The sequence below is a fragment of the Camelus dromedarius genome, chromosome 12, assembly GCF_036321535.1.
Source record: "Camelus dromedarius isolate mCamDro1 chromosome 12, mCamDro1.pat, whole genome shotgun sequence".
Taxonomy (NCBI): Eukaryota; Metazoa; Chordata; class Mammalia; order Artiodactyla; family Camelidae; genus Camelus; species Camelus dromedarius.
Window position 1 is genome coordinate 39,523,430 of NC_087447.1, and position 11,256 is coordinate 39,534,685.

General features: G+C 44.5%; 1 long non-coding RNA gene across 1 annotated transcript; it reads right to left on the reverse strand.

Annotated features, from left to right (window-relative positions):
* Window positions 1-2,311: 2,311 nt before the first annotated feature.
* LOC135322665 (uncharacterized) lies at window positions 2,312-5,960 on the reverse strand. Its single transcript, XR_010383398.1, has 3 exons — window positions 5,927-5,960; window positions 2,861-2,918; window positions 2,312-2,443 (listed from the first exon to the last, which is right to left on the reverse strand). It is a non-coding gene; the product is annotated as an uncharacterized LOC135322665 (long non-coding RNA).
* Between the last annotated feature and the right edge of the window lie 5,296 nt (window positions 5,961-11,256).

An 11,256-nucleotide genomic window follows, 5' to 3' on the forward strand; every position in this document is an offset into this window, starting at 1 on the left:
GGTGACAATCCTTGTTTCTGCAGCTGATCACCAGGCAGAGTTGAAATTTATGACTTCCTTCCTCTTCTCCTCATTCTATGTTTCCTTCCTTTGCATTCAGCCAGCATATCAGCTGGTGTGGGTTCTTTACCTGCTAGAATGACCTCAACTTTCAAAATCTAAAGGGTCTGAATCCTTAGTGGTTCTGCCCACTTTTCTGTTAAGTCTCACTATTGGACACAGAAGTACCAAGTGTTGCCCCCAAGTACCCCCAGGCTCAAGGCACGGTCCTCCGTGTCCTCATTGGGTGGCAGCCATCCAATTTCTCCTTGTCATCAGAACCTGTCACCCCAGCAGAGAGAGTAAGTCCCTTTTTTGCCTTTTAGTTTTGTGACACAATGAGCCCGTGATGGTTCACTTCAGCGGAGCCTTTTGTGGCCCCAGGTGCAAACATTCTTCCCTTGGGTACTCACCTCCAAAAATCAGAACAGAGTTCTGTGAGTAAGTGTGTCCACCCCTTGATACTTGGTCCTGTATATTTTATTTTTGTGGGAAAACAGAAATATGTATGGGTTGCTTATTCAAAGTGTATCCTGCATCCTGTTAAATGGAACCCTAAACTTTCACGGTGGTGTCTCCAGATCGGTGCTATGGCTAGGTCTTCCGTAGGCTAGTCCACTCTAACATCTACCTAGCCTGCTGCTGCTTACAAGGTAAGAATGGTACATCCTATGGATAGGGACCTGTTGCCTCACTTCTTTTGCTGTGAAATGTGTTCCTTGAGCAGAAGTAATGTTGTGGGGGAAACCACGATGGTGAATAATGTCTTTTGCAAGTTCACAGAGTCAAGACAATTGTTTAGTATCAGCCATAATGTGCAGCACCTGGAAGGCACTACCACCCCTGGGCCTGAAAGGGAATGGGGAAGAAATTGTGCTTCTGAGCCATGTAAGAGCTAGAGGTTCGGAGGAGGCGTCTCCCTCCCACCCACGCCAGCAGGAGCTGTGGCCACGGAGGGACTTCTGGAAAGAAGTGCTCCAATCTCACCTCCTGCTGCCGTTTAACCTCTGGCCAGGGCCTCACTTTGTCTGAACCCAAAGGGAACCAGCAGGCAAAAGGGCTGTAGTGATGCCTTCCAGAGGGGTGAGGCTCCTAGAGCCCAGAACAAAGCAAAGAAAGGCTGATTGTGGGGTTGCAGTGAGTAAGGGTAGTCAGGAGGGTATAATCAACACATAGAAAGAATGATTCAGGCAGAAGAAATCTCTCGTAACCTGAAGTCCTAGGTAGGAGACTGAAGGGTTTAGGACCCCAGTTAGCATGTCCATTGCTTCTTTGGGTGATAGTGGGATTGTCAGAAGGTAACATGAACGCAGAGTCTGGCACAAAGATAGTGCTCAAAAGTTGGTGGTTATTAGTAATAAAACTATCATCTAAGGAAGAAAGAGGAGAAAATATACCCAAAGGAAATAGGATGATGATGATGATATGAAATAACACTGAGGTTCAAAAGCCAGGTTCTCCCTGTCTTCATGATCTTAAAATCCCGGCAGCAAGCATGGGCCTGGCAATGAGAATCCACTCAAGGCTGATAAAGGAATAAAAGTGACATGGAAATAATTCTAGTGAGGAAGAGGCCCAGAGGTCTGGAGCAGGTGGCCACACATGGGATGGTGTCAACAAGCAAGCAAACTTGAAGTTTTAACCTAAGGATGCACACATTATCTCACTCACACCTTTGGGATGTAGGGGAAGAGAATTGCAACTTACTGTTGTTAGAGAAGACTGAGATTGTAAGTAAAAGTAAAGTGAAACAGTGGAGGAAGGGGCTGGGCAGAGAGATCTAAACACACCTGTCTGTGAGAGTGAGTGCCCAGGGGAAGAAGCCAGGCGAGAGCATGAGAGGGCTATGTGGGAGCATCTTTGGGGACATTGGCTTAAGGAGGCTGTGAACTGAGATCACCTTAATAATAGTTAACATTTATTAAATGCTTACTACAAACCAAGTACTTTTTTGTAAATCATCTTTTTTAGGCCCAATATCAATTCTTTATGGTCAATACTATCATACATATTTCACAGAATTGGAAATCAGAGCTCAGAGACGTAACATGAATGATAGCACAGCTAGCACAGGGTGGAGCCAGGATTTGATCCCGGGTCTTACGAATTTCGAGTCTATGCTCTTAGTTACTTCTTGTCATAGCTAGCTTCTAAGAGGATACCAGGAGGCGCCCTAATGATTCAGGCCTGCTAGTATTTGTACTCGGTGTGGTCCAGTTCCCCACCAGACCAAATTCACTCACAGTTTCTGTGGGTCAGAAGCTGGGAAGTTGTGTAGCTGGGTGGTTCTGGCTCACCGTATCTCGTGGTTTGTGTGACCAGTAGAATACAGCTGAAGTGATGGTCTCCAGGACTAAGTCATAAAAGACATTGTGGTTTCTGCCTCTCTCTCTCGGATGAGTCTCTGGGGAAGATAGGTGCCATGTTGTGAGGAAAGGCCCAGTTGGTGAGGAGCTGAGGCTTCCAACCAGCAGCCAGCAAGGAACTAAGGCCTCCTGCTGAGCCACACGACTGAGCTTGGAAGTGGATCTTCCAGGCTCAGTCAGGCCTTCAGATGACTGCAGTCCCCACTGACATTCTGCCAGCAACCTCATGAGATACGGAGAGCCAGAGCCACCCAGCTACACCACTCCCAGTTCCTGACCCATAGAAACTGAGAGCGAATGAATGTTAAGTCACTAAGTTTTCAGGCAATTTGTTATGCAGAAATAGATAAGAAATATGTTATCATAATAACAACACAACATAGCAAGGAATCCTAACGTCTTCTCAAAATTCCAACGTTTCTCATCTGGGCCTTGATAAATGAGTAGGAACTCACCTGGAAAGCAGGGCAAGGGACACAGCAAGTGACAAAATCAGAGAGTTCAATGCAGCACCTGAGAACATTAAATAGTATAGTTCAGCTTTGAAAAGAATATGTTTTAGGAACAGAAAGAAATGGTGGGCAGCCTGTCAGGGGTAGATTATGAGGGCATTATTTACATCACTGTAAGATGTTTGGACTCTATCCTGTAGGTAATAAGGAGCCTCTGACCAATAACAATAACGGACCGAGGCAGTGATGAGGAGAGATTTTTTTTAAATAACGTAAGGAAAACAAATAACCCAATTTTTAAAATAGCAAAAGGTTTAAAGATACCTTACTAAAGAAAATATAGGAATGGCAAGTAAATAAGCATATGAAAAAATGCAAATCAAATTAGTATTTGTATAGATCTAAAGCTGCCAAATGATCCTTTTTTTAAAATCCATATTTAACTTTTTAAGAGCCATTGTAGTGGGTAGAAGGGTATAGCTTACGGGTAGAGTGCATGCTTGGCATGCACAAGGTCCTGGGTTCAATCCCCAGTGCCTCTGTTAACTTCTGTTAAGGGGAGGAAAGAAAAAGGACATTATAACCATTTATTTATTCTTGCACAGTTGCCCTACCTATAATAAACACAATAAATGTCTGATGATTGTGCCAGAAGGTCTAGAGCTGCTCTTCTTCATTTGTAAACTATAGTATAAAATTAAACATACATGATATCTATTTTCCATCATTCCAGTATATATCTATAGAATCAATATGGGGTTTTCTGCATATGCCACATAAGTTTGAATTGGAATTATTTCTGACAGCATTCATTTATCATGGTAGGTGAATAATTATGAATGCAAAGGATTTTAATCAAATCACATCCAACAGCTTATGCATTTTCCATAGTTCTTGAATTTTGGCTGATCTTAATCATCAACGTTTCATCACATACCCCAAGTCCCTTTCATGATACTACATTTAAGAAAAACTAGAAATCATTTGAAACTTGATATTCAGCCTACATTTCTCCTCCAAATTAAAAAAAAAAAATGATGTGAGACCATAGAGCTGGACACTTATTAGGAGTCTTATTGTGCTAGTCCTGGCGGGAGACGGTAAGAATGGAGCTGGGCAGAGATGTGATGGGGAGGAAGGACAGACATAAAATAGGATGGGCAGAAAAATTGTGGGTTCAACAGAGGGTATGTGGGTAGAGAGACAGACAGACAGACAGGGACAGAGAGATGCAGATAGAGATGTGGAGGGAGACGGGGAGAAGTGGTTCTGGCACAAGATACACTGAGTTGTTGGTTCTTTTATTCTCAAGAAAGATATAGGACAAGATTTGGAATAACACATCAAAAAGAAACTAGAAGAAAAACCTTTACAAACAATAGGGGTCTTTTTTCCCCCTCTTTTCTGCACAGGGCGAAAGTTTAAGCCCTCCTTACTACAAGTTTTCAAGTATAAAAGAATTTTTCTTCCAGGGGGTTGAGATCTGTGAGCTGCCAAGATCAGGACAAGAGGGAAGTGCTCAGGGTGCAACAAGAGCTCTCGGTTCAGCTGAAGCTTCCGCACCCCGAGGGCTGCCCGGCACCGAGAGAGGATAAGGAGTTTCAAGGAAACTCTGTGAGGCACAGTAGCTTCTCTAGGAGAACAGCCCTCCATAGGAGGGCTAGGCAGGCGGCTCCCTTCAGGGCTCTTTCAGCCGCTGGAGCCTCTGAGGTCCGTGGTTGGATTGAGCTGTCTCGAATCATGGGCTTCCTGGAGAGTGATCCGCTGTCCATCACCCGCAGAACGTTCCCGCACTTCAGAGCATCCTCTTACGGAAAGGGCCTTCTGCCTTCTCAAGTTCTTTTGTCAACAGTCTCCTCAAAGAAGCCCAGGCTACTGGGGCAGAAATGAATGCAAGCTCACATTCTCCTTAGGACCGCTTAATCATTGCCTTGATCACCACTCCCCACACCGCCCTTGTTTCAAAAGCCTACAGGTAGGAAAACTTCCCTTTCTAGGCTGAATTAACAGTAAGGCTGGGGGAGGGTATAGCTCAGTGGTAGAGTGCGTGCATGCATGAGGCCCTGGGTTCAATCCCCAGTACCTCCATTTAAATAAATAAATACCCAATTACCTCTCCCCAAAATTTATTAAAAAAAAAAAACACAGCAAGATAGAAAGAGTCCATTGATGAGTGGTCCCTCAAAACTTACATAGAGAAAAGAAAGAACTTTCCACTTTCCTCAAGCATGTGAGTGAACCATAGAGGAATCAGATCGAGTGATAGCAGTTATCACCCTGCGATCAAGACACTTCTACAACATTCAACACCTCCATATACTCACTCCCCTCCCACCTTGGCCCATTAGACAGAGCCAGCTACCAAGACAGGCAGCTCAAGAGAAACTGAAGCTTAAAAAAAAAACTTTGGGTTCAAGAGAGATGACAGGGCAGAGGTAATACATGGGAGGGAGGCAGGTTTGCTCTGCTTCCCTTCAACCTCTTTTGTTTTTTAAATAGCATTTATCACTCTCTGCTTTCATCTTGTCCATACATTTGTTTTTGTTTTCTGTCTCCTCTCCTAACTTGAAAACTCCTTGGGAGCATGGTTATTTTCAGTCTTGTTCATCACTGCATCTCCAGGGCCTCAAATAGAAGTAGGCATTCGATAAATATTGAATGAATGAATGAATGAAGATGCCCCCCAAAGGTGGGCTCTCAGGAAGGTGAGCCTGGGAGAAGATTTTCATCTCCAACCCTATCCGGACCACATGGCTGGAATGCATTCATTTCACTTTGTCATCCCAGCTAGAGACTCGCTTGGGGAAACAAGCATCCCTTAGAGCCGCGGCCACCTCTGGGAGGTGAATAACCATTCATATCTTCCCCTAAGCCCAGTCTGAGTGCTTTCCCCAGGATAGGGAGCTAAGATCCCAGGCACTGAAAAGATGGGCATTAAGAGCAGGAGGGCATTTGGGAGTAGGAAGACCTCCAGGAGTCCCTGCATCCCTGGGTTTAGGACCAGGGAGGAAAAAGCTCCAGAAGCCAGACAGGGGAAGTGGAAGAGGGTCTCACGTAAGCTGTACTTACCTGCTTACAGGGTTTCCATACAGCTGGGCTTGTGCCTTAGAAAGAAAATTGAAATAGTTCCTCTTTCTCCTTCTCCAAGAGATTCTGAAACACACAAGGAAGCAACCTCACAGGAAACAGCAGAAATAAACAACAAGGCAACAGCCCCAGGCCCAGGCTCTGCAGACCTGGACCTTGGGTCAGAGCTAGCTGCCTCATTCATTCATTCATGAATTAATTTAACCAATGTTTAATGAGCACAGATTTGTGCTAGAAATTGTGCTGTAGTGTCCTCAAGACTTTCTGGCTTCTGGATTCCTAAAGTTTTTGTGATCTACTGGGCAAAACAATGTTCTCTAAGGAAGTGACAGTCTGATAGCTGAATATCATATTCAAATTACTTGGTGGAATACAAGCCATTTTTAACTTGGGATTTGTCTGCATTGCCTTATACTGTTCACGAATTGCGTCCCAGGCCAATTGGATGCTCCTTGAATACAGGCCCAGGTCTAATATTTACCATTGCAGTAAATATTGCTAACTTGGGGCTCAATTCTGCTGCTCTAGTTGTTGCTCTGTTTTTTGTTTTACTTCTCCTGTTTTCTGTGAGATCGTTTTCTCACGTGTTTCATAATCTTGGATTGTAGGCTAATGTACAATGGTGTGGGATTTCTGTGTAGCCTGGAGGGCAAGTGTATTTTCAAGGAGGCTTTTGCATTTGCTTCAGCCAGCCTTGTGACCAGCTCAGGATGTTTCTCATGTCCAATTCTTAGGGACTCCCCCACCACTTAGGTAGTGTGAATTTGAACCTGTAATATTTGAATAACCCCTGTGGATAAAACTCTTTAGTTACAGCTGGCTTCAGGTTACAATTTCTCAGAAGGGAAACTTTTTTTTCTTACCCAGAACCTTGTACTCATGTGCAGAATTTTCCAGAATGTGCCTTTAAAAGATATTGGCTCTCTGTAGGAGTCTCAGTTTAAGGCCTTGTCCCTGTCCCTGAATGGGCAATGAAACTCAAACTTGACAATTTTGCCCCCAAGTACAAAGTATCATTAACTGCTTGAAACTCCTTAGCTTCCACTCCATTTTTGGACCCTGAGCATTTCCTTCTGCCAAAGTGTACTGCAGAAATGGGTGTCTGTATTTATTCTATGACTCTTCTCTAATTGTCCATGTTCACAATAGACATGTTATTTCAAAGCCAAATCAATAAATTTTTCAAAATGTGCTATGTACAAGTCTCCACGTGGAGCACAAAGAGGGAGAAAATACTGTGAGCCACGCACTCTTAGGTAGTTTCACATACATCATCTTATTTGATTCTCACAGCAATCTTAGGAGATTGTTGTTATCCCCATCTTACAGATAAGGAAGCTGAGGCTCCAGGCTAAGTGACCTGCTCAAAGTCACATATCTAGTCAATAAGAAAACTGGCATTACACCCATGTCTGTCTGACTCCGAAGTCTGTGCGCTCCCACTGTGCCAGGTGGAGGATTCACGGCAGAGCCAGAGAGAAGACGTAACCAGCAAGAGGCTCAATATCATGTAAGAGCAGAAAAATAAAACAATAAAAGCTACGTTGCAAGAGATACTGCAAGGAAGCAAGGACCTGAGTAGTTGCTGCTGAGACAGACCGGGGGCTATGACTTCAGAGGGGCCATAGTGAGCTGGGAGGAGAGACTTAAGCCTTGATGATACTGTCTCAGGGGAGAAGCGGTGAAGCACTGTCTTGACAAAGGGGAGAGCTTAGGAAGAGGCATGAAGGTGAGAGAGCACATGCCTGCTATGGTGTCCATGAGTGGACAGGGCATGGTTATGTAGAAGTATGGCTGGGAGATAAGAAGGGAGAAGTTTGAGGCCAAGTAATGGAGGAACTTGATTGCCAATGGATTTGGACATATTAAGTAGATAATAAAGAGACTTTGCAGGCTTTTAGCTGGGACAGATGTAGCCAAGGCCGTGGTTTAGGAATACATAAATGGAAGTCATGTCATGATTGGCTGGAGAGAATGGAGGAAAGGAGGGAAACTAGTGCACCTGGATTAAGGGGGATCTGTCAAAAGCAAATAGAAAGGATGGATAAACAGACATTTCTCCCCCTCAGGGTGCCAGGGCCCATTGGTCTTAATTAAGCAGCAATTAAATGGGAATTTGAGGTACTGTCAGGGTATACAGCACTGCCACATTCTGTGCACTCGGCACCAGCTGGGACACTGGAGCTCAGTCCCTAGAGCCAGAGCTGGTCCAGTGAGTTGCCAGGAGAAAGGAAGTCAGTGTAGGCCACAGCCAGGAAAACACACAATAATGTCAATGCCCGGAAATTCTGAGTGCTGCCTCTAAACTCATCCATCAGTGAGTGTGACACAGGGAACAGAAGGCAAAGATTGAAGGCGGAAAGATAAGTGTTAAACGTTACAAGCAAATGGGTCTAGTAGCCATGGATGGAACCCCAGGCTCACTTTAATTGGCCTTAGGATGCCTAGCACATTGTGGGTTAGTTTAGTTTAAAGATTTAAGCTTAAAGTGAGCAGCTTTAACATCCGAGCTGGAAGGGGATATAGAGATTGCATCCCCTCCTCTAAATGTCTGTGTCTCTGTTATAGTGCTTATCACAATGAATCTCAATGACCTAATTCCCTGTATTTCTTCCCTACTGGACTATGTGAGCTCTGTGGGCAGGGACTATGTCCTATTTATCTGCCCTGGCTTCTGGCACAAAGTCCAGCACAGAGAGGATGCCATGTAAGAGTTAATGGTGGCTTGGGGCAGGGTAGTAGCAGTGGGAGTGGTGAGAACTGGTTTGTTTCCAAATACATTTTGAAGGTAAAGCAAAATGGGTTTCCTAAGAATGTGGAGTCTGCAAGCAAGAGTGGAGCGAAGAATGAGTCAAGGGTTTTGGCTTAGGAAACTGGAAGGATAAAGTTACAATCATCCCAGATGGAGAAAGCTGCCAGTAGAACAGGTTTCAGTGAAAAGACGAGGGTGTGATTCTGAACATGCCAATTTGGGATGTCCATCACACGTCCAAGTGGAGGTGCTGAGTGACCACTGGTTTCTCAAATTTGAAACCTGAGAAGTTTGGACCAAAGGTCTAAGTTTGGGAGTCATCTTCATAAACACAGTATGAAAACTCTTGAAGCTGGGTGTTATCACCAAGGGAATGAGTGTAGATGGAGAAGAAGAGAGGCCCAAGGTCTGAGCCCTGGAGTGTGGCCATGCTAAAAATTTAGGGAGAAGAGCACACCCTAACAAATAAGACTGAGAAAGAGCAACTGGGGAGATCGGAACAAAAACCAAGAGAAAGGAGAGTCCTGGAAGCCACATTGAGAAAGCACGTTAAGGGGGAGGGAGGGATTGACTATGTCAAATGCTTCTGCAAAATCAATAAAGATGAGGAGTGAGAGCTGCCATTGGACTTCGCATGTGGGGAAGCACATAGGCTGGTGGGGAAGATAGATATGGAACAAGGTCATTGAATGTGGAGATCCTTGATCACCATGGTGAGACTTCAGTGGCTTGGTGGGGACAAAAGCCCAGGGGGAGAGTATAAGACAGAAGAGGAAGAATGGCATTGGAGATAAGAAGTGCAGACAGCTCATTACAGAAGTGGTGCAAGGAAGAGCAAAAAGATGGGCCAGTAGCTGCTGGGTGATGTGGGATCAAGAGAAGGTATTTGTCTGTTGGTTGTTCATTTGTTTGTTAAGATGGGAGAAATACCAGCATGTTTGCATACTGATCCAGTCATTGAAAAGGCTAAGATCTTAGATAGATTTAAGCTCAAATCCCCAATCTTCTACCTTCCAGTAATGACTCTGTGATGGACCGAATGTTTGTGTCCCCCGACAAATTCATATGTTGAACCCCTACTGCCCAATGTGGTGGTATCAGAAGGTGGGGCCACTGGGAGGTAATCAGGATTAGATGAGGCCATGAAGGTGGATCCTCCATGGGTGGGATTTGTACCTTTAAAAGAGCACTAGAGAGCTTGCTTCCCATCTCTGCTCTCCAACACGTGAAAATGCAGCGAGAAGTTGGAAGTCTGCAACCCAAAAGAGGGCTCTTACCAGGACCAGAACATGCCACACCCTGATCTCGGACTTCTAGCCACCACAACTGTGAGAAGTTAATTTCTGTTGTTTAAGCCACCCAGTCTGTAGTACGTTGTTACACCATAAACACCTGAACAGATGAGGACAGACACTGTGAGGCCCTTCCAGAGTCTGAGCTCATCGAGGTTGAGGACCAAATGTCTTTCCTTGACTCTTGATAACTGAAATACAGGAGACGCCCATTAACTATTTATCAAATAAATGTCTGTGCATAAAGTACTTTGTAACCTCTTTGGGCCACAGTTTTATCCGTTAAATGAAGGTAATAGCCCCTACCTCGGAGGATTAAATAAGATAAGGCACACACAGTATCTAGCAAAGGCCTGGTACTTCATATGTCCAGTGAACAGTTTTATTATTAGTTCAGTGCCTTCAACTTATAGATAAGGCATGTGAGGCCCAGAAAAGAGTCTGCTCGAGTTTGCACAGCTAGTGGCAGAGCTGACAGTCTCTTGGACTCATTCTTTAACTCTTTCCACGTAACCAGAGACATCACCTACAATGCCCAGGTAACATGGTCACAGGTAGGTTCAAGCCCCTGTTGATGGGCTGAGTGGGTGAGAGACCTGGATGTTGGGAGTGAATGGCAGCTCTGACATCTCTCTCTAACCTCCCGATGTGACCAGCACAGGCCTTCCTGTCTAACGATTCAGGATGCGCAGGAAAGGCGGTCCTCACACGCTGCTCCCTATTTCTCTGATAGATTTTTCTTGTTTTACCAGAATTCTGGTCTTAACTTTTGGGGTAGTAATCCTTGTTATTCTTTTCATACCCAAGTCAAGGGACAAAACTATGCTACCTACCTGTTTTGTTCATCATGAGCTGTTACATAATTATAAGTCTAGATGGCTGATTCTAGCTAATACTCCAGCTGATGAAACAGATATAGATCCAAAGTATCTTTCTGAGCAGTATTAATATATTCGGACCACACCCTCTCTCATCATACTTTCAAGAGCTGAAAAGCCTGTCTTTGTCAGGATGAATGGAGAACATTTACTTTGGTCAACATTTATTAGTGCAGTACTGCCGGCTGCCATTCCTGTACTAAGACAGTAAATCTTCAGCAAAGTTTATAGGCTGTCTTTCATCCAAAGACCTCAAAAGAACTTTGCTAACAATGTGTCATTATTAATCATCCCACTTGCCCGGGGAAGCAAGCAGTGGTTGTTTCAGAGGCAGAAACCGAGGTTCTAAGAAGGTTATATGACTTCTTAGGATCCTGAACAGGGTCAGAA